A 15,671-nucleotide genomic window follows, 5' to 3' on the forward strand; every position below is an offset into this window, starting at 1 on the left:
CGGGGTCTCAGCCTGTTGGTCCCTATGCGGGGTTGCCAATGTATATTCAGTCCACCCCTGTGGCACAGCCGGCTGTGGTGCCGTTTCAGGCTCCTGTGACAGCTCCTCCACCCTGGGTGGATGCGCTTTCCCACACTGGATTTGGCGGCAGCATCTTCGGCTTTTCAGTCGATGTTGCGCAGTGACGTGCCCTCCAGGGCGTCTAAACGCTCAGTCATGGCACAGGCTGCGCATCTTTCGGATTCTGAGGGGTTCTCGGATGATGGTGAGGTACAGGATGTGCGGGCTCTGGTTAAGGCGGTGCGGGCTATTCTTCTGATTGAGGATGAGGCACCCGCTCCCAAGTCAAGGTATCCTAGTTTTAAAAAAGCTAAGGTTACTTCTACAGCGTTCCCCTTGTCTGATCAGTTGACTGATCACATGGCGGTGGCCTGGCAGACGCCCAGTAAGCGTTTCCTGCCACAGAAACGCTTGGCGTCCAATTATCCATTCCCGGAAGCGCATTGTAAGAAATGGGAAACTCCGCCTGCAGTCGATTCCCATGTAACACGCCTCATCAGGAATGCTACTTTGCCATTGCCGTCTATATCCTCGCTGAAGGATCCTACGGACAGGAAGGTGGAGACTTGTCTAAAGTCTATTTATTCTCTCTCAGGGGCTGTAGCCCGGCCGTCCATGGCCATCTCCTGGGTGGCCAAGGCCATTGAGGGGTGGGCCAACGCCTTGGAGGACACGTTTACGGATGAATCTCCGGACGTCCAGAGGGCGTTGTTAGGACAGATGAGAGATGCCGCCTCCTACATTGGAGAAGCATCTTTGGATGCTAGCCTGTTGACCTCTAGGGTTTCGGCGGCAGCAGTGTCTGCTCGTAGATCCTTGTGGTTGCGGTCTTGGAGAGCAGACGCGGATTCAAAGAAAGGCTTGGAGGCCTTACCTTTTAATGGGGAATTACTATTTGGTCCGGACCTGGACAAAATAGTAGATACCCTGGCAAAATCCAAGTCAGCCTTCCTCCCTTCAGCTACTACACCTGCTAAGGTCCGGAGCTCGGCGTTTCGTTCCTTTCGGGTTCAGGGCAAGGCAAAGGGTCAGTCCTTCCCGAGGCAGTCCGCACCCAAGACCGCCTCAAAGCCAAAGAAGCAAGCCTGGAGTGCTAGGCGCCCTTCTTCCAAGCCAGAAGATAAGCCTTCTGCGTGATGGGACGGGCCTCCCTCTGGGGGACCCCAGAGTGGGAGGCCGACTTCTTCAATTCGCCCAGTGCTGGCACAATACCACCACGGATGCCTGGGTGCGAGAAGTGGTCTCCCAGGGGTACGCCCTGTCTTTTCGGCACAGGCCGCCTTGCCAGTTTTTTTGCACAAGTCCTTCTCAGGACAAAACCAAGGCCTTGCAGGTTCAGGAAGCCATAGAGGCCTTGCTGACGGCGGGGGTCATTATACCCGTACCACAGCCTCAACGTGGGATGGGGTATTACTCTACGCTGTTTCTGGTGCAGAAACCCAATGGCTCTCATCGCCCCATCCTCAATTTGAAGTCCCTGAACAGGTTTCTCAGGGTTCCCAAATTCAGGATGGAAACTTTGCGTTCCATCATACTGGCGATGGAACCGGGGGATTATATGGTCTCCCTGGATATCCAGGACGCCTACCTCCATGTGCTTATAGCAACATCGCACCAACGGTTTCTGCGGTTTGCTATTCTCCACAACCACTACCAATTCAGGGCTCTACCCTTTGGTCTCTCCACGGCACCAAGGGTATTTACCAAGGTGATGGCGGTCATGGCGGCTCACCTTCGGAGCCAGGGGATACGGTTGCTACCGTATCTAGATGACCTCCTCTTGCTGGCAAGCTCCCCGGAGGTACTGATCCAGCATCTCCACCTGACGGTCGCTTGTCTAAAGGCGCACGGCTGGTTGATCAACTGGAAGAAATCCTCCCTCATCCCATCACAACGGATGGTTCATTTGGGAGCCCTGCTGGACTCTCGTCAGCAACGGACTTTTCTGACTCCAGAGAAGGTCTCCTCCTTACAGCTGCGGATTCACAGTTGTCTGAGCAGTGGCAGAGTGTCGGTGCACTCAGCGATGAGAGTTTTGGGGTCCATGGTGTCGGCATTCGACATGGTGGAGTTTGCCCAGTTCCATTCCAGGCCCCTGCAGGGGCTGATTCTTTCAGAATGGAACGGATTGCCACACAGGATCTGCTCTCAGATGCTGGTGTTGTCCTCGGAGGTGCGTCTGTCCCTAGCCTGGTGGCTGCAGACAGCGCATCTCCTGGAGGGGCGCCCCTTTTGGATCCCAGAATGGGTTCTGCTCACGACAGATGCCAGTCTCCGGGGTTGGGGGGCGGTGACAGGCTCCTTGTCACTTCAGGGTCGTTGGTCGGCGGAGGAAGCGATTCTTCCCATCAACATCCTGGAACTGCGGGCAGTATACAGAGCCCTGCAGTCGTCCGGCACCGCTCTTCACGGAAAGGCCGTTCAGGTGCAGTCGGACAACGCCACCACGGTGGCGTACATCAATCATCAGGGAGGGACTCGCAGTCGAGCTGCGATGTCGGAGGCGTCCCGTTACAATCACAAGCTGCCTGTGTACGGGTCAAGGACAAGGGACGCAGGCGCAAGTCTGATAGACGCGCTGTCGGTGAAATGGCTGTTTCAACTGGCTTACTTGTTCCCTCTGATATCTCTGCTGCCTCGGGTCCTGCGCAAGTTCAAACAGGACGGAGGCACACTGATCCTGGTGGCCCCAGCGTGGCCCAGAAGGCCGTGGTAGTCCGATCTGCGGAGCCTGTCCATCGACGCTCCGTACCTCCTACCTCAACGGCGGGACCTGTTGTCTCAGGGGCCCTGTCTTCACCCGGATCTGGGTCGACTATCTTTGACGGCGTGGCTCTTGAGACAGCCGTCCTGAGGTCTCGGGGCTTTTCTAGCTCCGTTATTACCACCATGCTGAGGGCGCGCAAGCCTGCTTCCGGGAGGATCTATCACAGAGTGTGGCACACTTACTTTCAGTGGTGTGAGGCCAGAAACTATGATCCCCAGGTGTTCCGAGTTTCGCGTATTCTGGCTTTCCTTCAGTCCGGTTTGGACTTAGGATTACGTCTTTCTTCACTGAAGGTACACGTGTCTGGTCTGTCGGTGTGGTTCCAGCGCAGGATCGCTGCTATGCCGGACGTACACACCTTTTTCCAGGGTGTTTTGAGAATCCAGCCTCCCTTTGTGCCACCTGTGGCCCCGTGGGATTTGGCGGTGGTTCTTAGGGCCTTACAGGGTCCTCCTTTTGAGCCCTTGGAGTCAGTGGAGCTCAAGTGGCTAACTTTTAAAACTGTTTTCCTCTTGGCAATTGCTTCTGCCAGGAGGGTTTCAGATTTGGGGGCGCTTTCTTGTCGTCCCCCTTTTCTGATTTTTCATCAGGACAGAGCGGTGCTTCGCACTCGTCCTGATTTCCTGCCTAAGGTGGTTTCCAGGTTCCACATTAATCAGGAAATTGTTGTACCAGCCTTTCAGTCACCTGATCTTTCGGCTGGGGAGACTTCCTTAGACGTTGTAAGGGCACTCCAGGTTTATGTGGACCGGACTAGTTCTGTGAGGAAGTCGGATTCTTTGTTTATCCTCTTTGGTTTTCACAAGAGGGGTTGGCCTGCCAACAAACAGACTCTAGCCCGTTGGCTTCGTTCTGTTATTATTGAGGCTTATATGCAGGAGGGTTTACCTGTTCCAGCCTCTATTAAGGCTCATTCCACTCGGTCCGTGGGCCCTTCTTGGGCTGCTAGCCGTGGCGCCTCTGCTGTTCAGCTCTGTAAGGCGGCCACCTGGTCTTCCATTCAGACCTTTTTGAGGTTCTATGCGTTTGACACCTTTGCCTCTCAGGATGCATCCTTTGGGCGCCGGGTTCTCCTATCAGCACAGGAGCGTCCCCGCCCTTAGTTGGACTGCTTTGGGACATCCCCAAGGTCACCCTGTGGACCCCTATGGACCCTGAAGTAGAAAACAAGAGATATGGTAAGAACTTACCTTTGTTATCTCTGTTTCTACGAAGTCCATAGGGTCCACAGGGCACCCGCCCTGACGCACCTGGCTTCATATGGGCTCTGTGACTGGTCACCGGTTTTCCGTCTCCCATTTCTGTGAGTATGGTTCTTGTGTGTTCCAGTCTTCCTTCTCTCTGTTTCGTCTCCTCCTCCGGCCTGGGCTGCTTACCAACTGAGGTGCCTGTGGCTCGGGGGCGGGGTATAGGGGAGGTTGGACCCAAGTGCATCCTGGGAGCAGCTGAAAGCTTTAACTCCGTGGTGCCCGAGGATCCAGCTATACCCCAAGGTCACCCTGTGGACCCTATGGACTTCGTAGAAACAGAGATAACAAAGGTAAGTTCTTACCATATCTCTTGTTATTCGTCCAAGACAGAATGAATATTGGATGAGTGAGTGGCTTGTATGAAAACTGGTACCAGGAACACAGGGCTGCTGTTGCCCATAGCTACTAACTATCAAATACTGACTGGCACCTAAGAAAATGAAAGCAAATACCTGGTTGCCACGGCCTCAATGCGTTTATTAAAACATTTTTTATTTTTTTAAACCTAGTAGGTTTCTGCTTCGTTTAAAGGTTATTTCACATCTTGGATATGATAGTGAAGTACTCTGATAAATTTCAGTCTCTCTTATCCACTTAAATCCTGCAGTTATTTTTGTGGGGTGATCTGCATATATAAATGAAAATAAATTGTGATCCATTGTTTTTTCCTAAATGCATTACTGTAAGTTGACCTAGTAGCATAGATTTTGTTATCAGACATATGTACCTCTTTCTCTTAATGCAGATATAAAGCAACATGATTGGTAAATGTAGACGGAGGACACAAATCAAAAAACAAAACACTACTTTCATTTTGCCTGGGGCTAGTATAGGAGAGAGTATAATAGGTGCATTAGTCTCAGTGGTATAGGTGGAAGAAGGGTGCACTAGTGTAAGTAGTATAGGTGGGAGTAAGGTGTGAGGAGGCATTAGGGTAGGAGTGCGGGACATCCGTGCAGGTAGTATAGGTGATAGTAGGGTAGGTGGGAGTAGGGAAGAGTGAGGGTTTAAGGAGCATTAGTGCAGGTGGTATAGATGGGAGCAGAGTAGGTGTGAGTAGTATAGGCGGGTGTGAGCATGTATTAGTGAGGGTAGGGTAGGTGTGAGGGTTTATTTGTGTGGGTATTATAGGTGGCAGTAGGGTAGGTGTGATTGGGCATTGATGTGAATACTATAGAGGAGTATAGATTTGATGTGAGGGTGTACCAGTATTGAGAGTATGGTTGGTGTGAAGGAGTACCAATGTGATTAGTATAGGTGGGAGTAGGGTAGGTGCAACAGTGTACCAGTATGAGTAGGGTATGTGTGAGGGGGCATTAGTGTGGGTAGTATGGGTTGGGAGTAGGGTAGGTGTGAGGGCATTAGTGTGGGTAGTATGGGTTGGAAGTAGGGTAGGTGTGAGGGGGCATTAGTGGATAGTATGGGTTGGGAGTAGGGTAGGTGTGAGGGCATTAGTGTGGGTAGTTGGGAGTAGGGTAGGTGTGAGGGGGCATTAGTGTGTGTAGTATAGGTGAGAGAATGGTAGGTGGGAAAGTACCATTGTGAGTGGTATAGGTGGGAGTAAGGTAGGTATGAGGGGGCATTAGTGTGGGTAGTATGGGATGGAGTAGGGTAGATGTGTGGAATCATTAGTGTAAGTGGTATAGGTGGGACTAGGTTAGGTATGAGGGGGGCATTAATGTGTGTAGGGTAGGTGTGTGATGTGACTGGGTAGGGCAGGTTGCGAGGGGCATTAGTGTGGGTAGTATAGGAGGGAGTAGGGTAGGTGTGAGGGTGCATTAGTATGGGTAGTATAGGAGGGAGTAGGGTAGGTGTGAGGGGCATTAGTGGGGGTAGTATAGGAGGGAGTAGGGTAGGTGTGAGGGTGCATTAGTGTTGGGTAGTAAAGGAGGGAGTAGGGTAGGTGTGAGGGTGCATTAGTGTGGGTAGTATAGGAGGGAGTAGGTAGGTGTGAGGGTGCACTAGTGTGGGTAGTATAGGTGGAAGTAGGGTAGGTGTGAGCATATATTAGTGTAGGAAGTATAGATGGGAGTAGGGTAAATTTGATAATGAACGGTGTGAGTGGTATTGATAGGAGTAGGGTAGATGTGATGGTACATTAATGTGTCTAGCATAGGTGGGAGTAGATTAGGTGTGAAGGTGTATAAGAGTTGGTAGCAGCACCGTAACGGGGCTTTATTGCACCCACTTAGGGCCACATCCACTGAGCACATGAGGTCATGCTCTGCGCTTTGTGTGGCAGCACCGTACGGCAAGAATGAGTGTATTAATGTGGGTAGGTGTGAATGGGGCTTTAGTGTGGGTAGTATAGGTGATTGTAGTGTAGGTGTGATTGGGTGTTGATGGGGGTAGTATAGATGAGTATATGTTTGATCTGAGGGTGCAACTTTCCCATAGAACCAGATCTCTGTGCTAGTGTGAAGCGTGGACTTCTGGTTTGCGAGGGACAGCGCATTTCCGGTTGGTGCCAAATTGGTCATTTGTTATGTGATTAAGGGCCTAATAGGTCTAGGTATATATAGGGCCATATGAGGCACACAATAGAATACCCCTGAGGAAGCCATTGAACGGTGAAACGTGTTGAATTGATGCCATACTATCCTCTTTTCCTGCAAAGAGCTTATTCCAGAAAGGTGACTACTGGTGTAGAATCACGGACCTGGTGACTAAATCATCTTGGATAAGCTAAGAAACCTCTTTCTGTTTTTATGTATGTTGTTTTCCAGTCTGTATATGTGCAAAATAAATACTTTTAGGTTACAAAAATACTGCACTATTGTTCCCGGTGGAACGAGATAAGGTTCTTGGATACAGAAGGTTAATTAAGCCACACAAACCAGTATCTTGAAAAAAATATATAATTTATTACAACAGATAACAAGATATGGAAGAATAATAGTTACTTAGCTTCGGAATATAAGATGGTTACATGATCCAGGAGCCTCCTCTCAGAATAGAGCTGGAACGAACAATATCCTGGCCACCAGCTGCAGTCTCTGGTCCAGGCATAGGGCAGGCCACTGGAAGCTTCTTTGTTCTTCATTTATATAGTATCCTACTTGCATACCCATCTAACTCTTACTAATATGGGCATAAACCTACTTCAAACTACTTTATTGGTTAACTACTGATAGGGACTTCTAAAACTTAATGCAAGCGTACATCGCAGTAGACAACGCCTAAAGGATTTATGGCCTGTCTGCTTCCACATTCCTGTACCATTTCATGCCTTATACCACTTCATGTCTGATACACACATAAGAACCATGAATAGAAATGGCTGTCAGTAGCCATGTTGCTCTCCCAATACAATTCACCCTTGGGCTTATGGTGTGGAAGACATGTATATCATGTTCTCATAGGAATCTTTCCTCCTAATCAACATCAATTTAACAGAATCCAGCGTATTACAACATTTCCCTACACAAAGAAATAATACCTTGATCCCAAGATACATACATATTATAATCATGATTCCATAAATAAGCATATGCAGTAAACCAGTGAACCAACCCCCTATTTCTGAACAGGGTTGAACCACTGTAACCAACTTTCCTCATAATACTGTTTTAAAGGCCGCACTGCTCTCTTGGTTAACAAATTATGTGGAATCTGCTTGGTATTAACTTGATTCTCATCTATAAAGAATGTGGTGGGTATCAAACGTCCCAATGTACAATTACCAATCCCCATAGGGCAACCATTTGTATGCCTTTCTCCCACTAAGGTAATACACAACATCTGGAAAAATGTGTGGCATATTAGCCACCACAGTGTATACATTGGCCAAAAGATCTCTGCTCTTATCAGGATCAAGTGTTAATTGCATCATGTCTGGGGTATCACTACAATTACGTGTAATGTTTAACAGAGCCCACCATTCCCTGACAGTATTAACCAATTGAGCTCCTACATCCCGTATTTAAAATATCTTCCTACCCATCATGCACTCAAACATAAACAATCCCCTTTTATATGTGAATACTCTAATAAAACAGTGAATAATACATATAATTATATCAAATATATCAGTTACTTATAAGATAATATCAGCAAAGTAAAACTCAGATCAGTGAAATCTTGAAAAAGTCTTGAGAATATTGGTGAGTGTGGATCTAACCAATATAAGGCACAAGTTCAGTCTTGCACAATGCACATAGATGTATGTAATGGTTGTGCTGTCAGATCTGTTAACTCTGTTGTCCTCCTGGTCTCTCTCCTGTATAAGAAATCACTCTCAGGCCATCGTCATCTCAGGCACACCTCCAGCGACGTTCTCTCATCTCCTGCTCCAACCAGCAACCTGTTGGCTTAAACAAAGAAACAGTGTGAGATAAACCATAACAACAAAACAAAATAAGCATTTACTTATCCTGTTGAAATTATCTCTTCTACCTGTCTCTATATCTCTTCCTACTAAACATTTCATCACAACCTTATCATAAATGTTTGTGTCTGTGCACCAGGTATCGTACTTTTAAAAGTTCGACCTTTACCACCTTCCGGTTAACAAAACATATGTACTGTATACAGCCTGCTCTAAAAACCCAACATTGTATATACAGTCAGGTCCATAAATATTGGGACATTGAAAGAATTTTCAGATTTTGGCCTCTATTCACCACCACAATGGTTTTGAAATGAAACAAACAAGATGTGCAGACTTTCAGATTTAATTTGAGGGTAATTACATCCAAATCGGGTGAACGGTGTAGGAATTACAACAGTTTCAATATGTGCCTCCCACTTTTTAAGGTACCAAAAGTAATGGGACTATCAACTCAAAAAAGCTATTTCATGGATAGGTGTGAGCTATTCCCTCATTATTTCATTATCAATTAAGCAGGTAAAAGGTCTGGAGTTGGGGCGTGGCCTGGAGGGCAAGCAGAGCAGAAGTGCCACCACGCAGCTCCTGCAGTTAAAACGAATAAAAGGCTTAAATCTGCCGTTTTGCGCTAACCCTGAGGGTTGAAATTTGATAAGACACAGTCAGTGATTTAGTGGTCCCCTTGCCTGGCTTCCCGAGAGAGGATCGGAGTGGCGGAACTATCGCGGCCTACTCAACTGCTGGCATCCCCATCCTCGGGTGATGCGCCAGACCTGGGGAGACACTGAACACTGTTGGACCGCAACGCGCCTTCATCACGCCGCCTGGACATAGCCTACCTTGCGGGGTCTTCGGAGCTGGTGGTTCCCGGAGTTGCGGCTCATATTTATCACTCCCGACTGTGTGGTACTCGCGGACTTCTGCATTATCCCCGGAGCCCCGGGGTCGCTGAGGCAGCCGAGGCTCGTCAATATCTCTCGAGCCGCGACCTCACTCTGCAGACGCGGAGACGCATGACCCTGCACTCTGCATAGCTGTGTGTGGATCTGTGGCCGCGCGGATTACCAACAAGCCGACTCCTAATAGCACCGGAGAAATTATCTCTACTGTAGCCTGAGACACTGCTTGGAGGCTTTGAGCTGCACAAATTATCTGAAGCGTGCTTGCCCGCACTCCCTGCCACAGGTACTATCATCACCCAGCCCCCATAAGCCAAGTTTGCTGTCCCTTGTTGATAAGTGGGGCTCTGCAGGTCAGGCTTCCTTATATGAGGGATCATATTACATTTGGCTGTAATTATATATATATATATATATATATTTTTTTTTTATCTCCTTTTTCCTTTTGCAAATATAATTTTATTATTCACCACTAGATGGTGGTATAACCCACCTCATTTAAGAGTCGTTGAATAGTGCTATGTGAAGCTTCGTGACGAGCATTGTCACAGCCATCCTACTGCGATATTGACTTCCAAATACATGTCATTTTTGCTCTTTCTACCCTTGACATACTGACTGCATTATGGATAAATTTGTTGCTCCAAATACCCCTAAAACACAAAGAGCTAGGGGCGGTGGCAGAAAGGGTGATCAAACCATGGACACCGCAGATGATACATCGGTCCCCTCAATTAACACCACCGACCGTAATGCCAGTTCTACCTCCGTGACACCATCACTATCCTATGCTGAGATCTTCAGAGCCATAAAGGAAACGGTGGAACCTATGCTTCAAAAGCAGGCAGACAAGTTTATGGGAGCTGTAGCCGATTTAAAATCACAAATATCCTCAATAACACATCAAGTATCTGTGAATGAAAATAGAATCGGAACTAATTTCCATGAGATTTCTGAACTGAAGCAACAGGTCTCGTCCCTAACGTCTAATCAAACACATTTATTAGCTAAGGTAGACGACCTAGAAAATAGATCTCGACGTAGTAATATTAGACTCGTAGGCCTCAAGGAGTCTGTAAAGGGTCCAGACCTTACCAGATTTTTGATGTCAGACCTTCCTGGCTTGTTGGGCCTGTCCTCGGAATTGAGCTCATCGTTTGGGACCTTTCAGAGACTCTAATAACTCCAGACCCAGAGCTGTAATTTTTAAATGTCTAAACTTCAAACATAAAGAACTTATCTGGATGTCGGCAAAACAGAAGGGACCTTTGCAATATGAGGGCCAACGCCTCCTGATTTTCCAGGACTACTCAGCCGAAGACTCAAGGGCTCGTAGAAATATGTCACCTCTATGTTCTCAACTGATTAAAGCGGGAATCAAATTTACTCTTATGTACCCAGCCAGGCTTCGTATTTTTGCGCCCGACGGCATAAAGGACTTTATAGAGGTGTCGGATGCTCAAGCCTACCTACGGGAAATGGAACAAGCAACCGGTTCACCTAACATGGATCAAGCTGACTGATAAGTCTCTAGCCCTTCAGGATTCATATTGATCTTCAGCTCAATATCACTTAAGTAACCATTTACTGTTGATATTTGTTTAGCTAATTTTTTCTTGCTTACAGATAATTTGAGGTTTATACTTATCTCGGTTACATGTGGCTCTCTTGTTCTATTTGAAGGAGCCCGTCATTAGATAATTCCTAGTATTTTTTGGTCATTCTGAATGGAACTTCTCTAGTTAGTTCCTATACACCGATTTTGATCTAGTCAATTTTAACTTCTTGATAGTTTATATGTTTGGCTGTGACTGCGCTGTTATGGTAAATTCACCTTCTCTTTACCATGTTCTTATTTTATTTTGGTGTTATTTTTGTTTTAGCTTTTGTTTTTTTCTGTATATGATATTTTCAAATGTGTTTTCCAGCAGTGGTAAATTACTAGAGCTTGTGAGGCATGAGGGGACTATCTTTCAAATATTTTGAGTTCTCTTGCTACTCATGTCACTCCTGCTGTCTATGCTGTCTCCTTGGTGATCCTCAAAAATTAAGTTTCCCTCGTAAGGGGTCATATAGAAAACGTTATATAAATCGATTTTACTTATTGATCCGTAGATTATTCCATGCTTATGTTTCGTCATGACTTCCAAACTTAGATTCTGCACTTGGAATGTCAGGGGAATTCACTCCCCGATGAAGAGGAAGCGAATATTAACTTATTTAAATAAATTGAAAGCAGATATTACATATCTCCAAGAAACCCATCTCTCCCCCTCTGAACATGACAAGTTAAACATGTTACATCAAAAAGTACTGGCTTCTTCTTCATACTCTACCAAAGCACGTGGAGTGGCTATATTAATTAGAAAAGGGATTGCTCATACTGTACATTCAACTATTATAGATCCAAATGGTCGATATATCGTGGCAGATGTCACCATAGATGGCACAAGATACACATTGTGCATTGTTTATGGTCCTAACAGTTATGACAAAAACTTTATTTTGAATTTAATAAATATATTATACCCTTTCGCTGATACACAAATTATATTAGGCGGGGATTTTAATTTAGTTGTTTCTCCAATTCTGGATAGAAAATCTACTTCACGCACTCGTCCTAACCAGCCCAAAGTTGGGCTTCAGCATATGGCGTCCCAACTAAATTTAGCAGATATTTTCAGAGTGAGACACCCGAATGAATTGGAATATTCTTGCTATTCAGCTACCCATAATGCGTTCTCCAGGCTTGACTATTTCTTCCTTTCTAATTCTTTATCCCCAATGGTTTTAGACACAGCCATCGAGCCCATTTCTATTTCAGATCATGCACCAGTATGGATAGATTTACAGGGGAAATTTCTTCTGGGTCCGTGCTCACAATGGCGGTTTCCAGCTAAACTTGCTTCCTCACTTAAATTTAAGGCTAGGTTGGAGGCCGCTTGGACTGAGTATGAGATTAATAATCAAGGCCATAAAAATGATCTAGTCTTTTTTGGCAAACTGCTAAGGCAGCTCTACGTGGTGATATTGTTTCTTTCATGAAAAAATATAGATCGGATCAGGAAGCCATGTACAAATCTGCTCAATCATCCCTGACTGAAGCATTTCAAACATTTAAAGCATCTCCCTCTTTGGTTAATAAAACAGCTTATTATGAATGTAGGCAACATTTTAACCAAGTTCTTACCCAGATTGATGACCGATATCAACGGTCTGGTAGATCTCTTTTTTTTCAACATGGTAACAGGTCTAGCCGCTTGTTATTGAATATGTTAAAAGGAGAAAGGGGTCATACTAATATAGCAGCACTTAGGGATGAACACTCAAACACTCAGTTCAAGGGAGATAAAATAGCAGATATTTTTTATCGATATTATCAGAAGCTATACTCTCAGGAACCTATATCTGAACCACAGAAACAATCTTTCTGGAGTGGAGTCTCTCTGCCGCAACTATCACTAACACAAATGGAGAACTTAACCAATAAATTCACTACTGATGAAGTCGATCAAGCTATAAAATCGCTTAAACCCATGAAGTCACCGGGCCCGGACGGTTTTAGTGGGGAGTTTTACAAAATACTTCGTCCGCATATTGTACAACCATTGACTGATCTTTATAATTCTTTACTAGCCGGGGAACCCCTTCCGCAACATTTTAACTCAGCTATAGTGAAAGTGCTACCAAAACCTGGTAGAGACCTTCTTCTCCCCTCGTCCTATAAGCCCATATCTCTACTTAATGTAGATTATAAAATTTTTACTAAATTACTGGCAGAAAGACTTAAAATTATACTCCCCTCTATTATACACCCGGATCAGACCGGTTTCATATGGGGCCGTAGTTCAGCCATTAATATCAGGGAAGTTCTTGCTGTTTTGCAGTTCCTTCGTGACTCTCCGACGGATGATCCCGGGTTTCTTCTCTCAGACGCTGAAAAAGCTTTTGACTTGGTGACGTGGGATCATCTGTTCGAGACTCTTAAACGGTTTGGCATGCCCCCCGCTTTTATTAACTTAATTTCTTCTTTATACTCTTCCCCTAAAACGCAAGTTTTAACCAATAATTATTTATCACCCTCCTTTCCCATACAAAGGGGTACGAGACAGGGATGTCCCCTCTCCCCTCTCTTATTTGCAGCTGCCCTCGAGCCATTGGCCATAGCCTTACGACAAAGCCAAGACTTCACTGGTATAAGAGTTAGACACCAGGAATGCAAGCTGTCCTTATTTGCAGATGATATGCTGCTTTTCATCTCAAGACCATTGCATTCTATTCCAGCCATACTAAAAATTGTTGATATGTTTGGTTCCTTTGCAGGCTACCGTATTAACATAGATAAGTCAGAACTACTTTCAATTAATGCACCCTCTTTCTTAAACTCTCATCCTCATGTTGCCTCACTATGTACAGTTGCACCGCATAAACTTAAATATTTGGGTATCTTCATACCAACAACACTTTCATCATTATATAGTTATAATTTTTCACCTGTTATTCATAAAATCCGATCCCAATTACTACACTGGAAAGACCTTAAACTATCTTTATTAGGATGAGTAGTAGTAGTTAAAAATATAATATTTCCCAAGTTGGCGTATTTGCTACAAATGCTACCTATTATGATTACGAAGGCTGATGCTCTATTATGCACGCAGGTCTTTTCTAAATTTATTTGGCACTATCATAAATCCAGGATGAGCCGTTCCCGCACTTATTTACCTAAAACTAGAGGTGGACTTGGTGTTCCACATATTGAGGGGTTTGCCAGATCTGCCCTCTTTCGTTATATAACGGATTGGCTGCTACGCACTAGCAACTTCACTGACTCTGTTCTAGAAGAAGCCCTTTTCCATCCGTATGCACCAGCAGCTCTACTTCACACCCCTACTACACAAATTCCCTCAGGGATTAGATCTAATATATTATTCTGGGACACCTATAGGGCATGGATTACTATAAATAAAAGTTTAAAGAGGAGCCCTTTCTCATCTCCTTAAATACCTTCCTGGGGTAACCCATCTTTCATCCCCTCTCTCACTAACTCGAAATTTCGAACTTGGTATCAGAAAGGCATAATGTCTATTAAAGAAGTATTTGATCCAGGTGGCCATCTCCTTTCTTTTTCAGATTTGCGGGAGAAGTATGATATCCCCCAGGCACATTTTGTCATGTTTTTACAACTCCGCCACTACATTCAATCCTTGGATCCTCCTCTGACTACCTCCAGCCCCCCAGATGTATTATTATCAATATTATCTCCATGCAAACTAATTAAGTTTCGTATTAGACACCTATACCCTCATCTAGTCGAAGCGTCTCCTCATACGTGGTCATCCACCATCCAGGCATGGCAATTAGAATTAACCGACTTACCGGAATTTGAATCAATTATCGATGGTTTAGACAAGATTTTACCAGCCCTTAAATCTGCCCGTTTACAGGAAGTACACATCCGTATTTTAAATTGTACTTATATAGCTCCCATCCAAAGGAAGTATTTTGTTCCTTCTGATTCTGGCAATTGCATTAAGTGTGGTCAGTCTGAAGCCTCGCTATCCCTTTATTTGTGGCAATGTGGTAAAGTAGCTAAATTTTGGAACAAATTATTGGAGCACATAAATTCCATGTTACACATACGGTTACCCAAAACAGCTGCGCCATTCCTATTTGCGGAATTCTCCTCCTGGGAGAAAATCTATCCTTTACAACCTTGGAAATCCCTGTTGACTGTAGTGGTCACAGTAGCTAAACATTTGATCCTCAAACATTGGATTTCCAGTTCGGCACCTACCTTAGCTGAGTGGAAAACTGCTATGCTAGAAGTGTTATATCATGAGAGGCGGATGGCCACGTATGATATAGAAAGAGGTATTTTGGCCTTTTCCAAAAAATGGGAAATATATATAGCTCAGCTACCCGATCACTTACAAGATAACATCTGGAAGGTATTCGAACATACGGAATGGTTCTTACAGAGACAAATTGTTCAATTACTCGTTTAATTACACTTTTACTATTCTTTTCTACCTCCTATATGGATAGGTGCCTGGTTTAGGGGTTTAAGTGCTTAGATCTGTACTTATACTTTCTGATATTATAAGTTTTTGACCCGAGTATGACATGGGAACTTTTTGCAAAAACCTGCTGGTAACACTTAACTCTTACAAGACTGCATACCTTGTTATATCAACTGAGATACCATTGCGTGATACACGTATTTGTTTTTATATATTTTGCATATTTATATACTATGTAAATTTTCTCTTTTACTGTTCAATAAACAGTTTTCAAAAAAAAGGTCTGGAGTTGATTCTAGGTGTGACATTTGCATTTGGAATCAGTTGCTATCAACTCTCAATATG

The sequence above is a fragment of the Taudactylus pleione genome, unplaced genomic scaffold, assembly GCF_031769625.1.
Source record: "Taudactylus pleione unplaced genomic scaffold, aTauple2 ptg000318l, whole genome shotgun sequence".
In the NCBI taxonomy this organism is placed as follows: domain Eukaryota; kingdom Metazoa; phylum Chordata; class Amphibia; order Anura; family Myobatrachidae; genus Taudactylus; species Taudactylus pleione.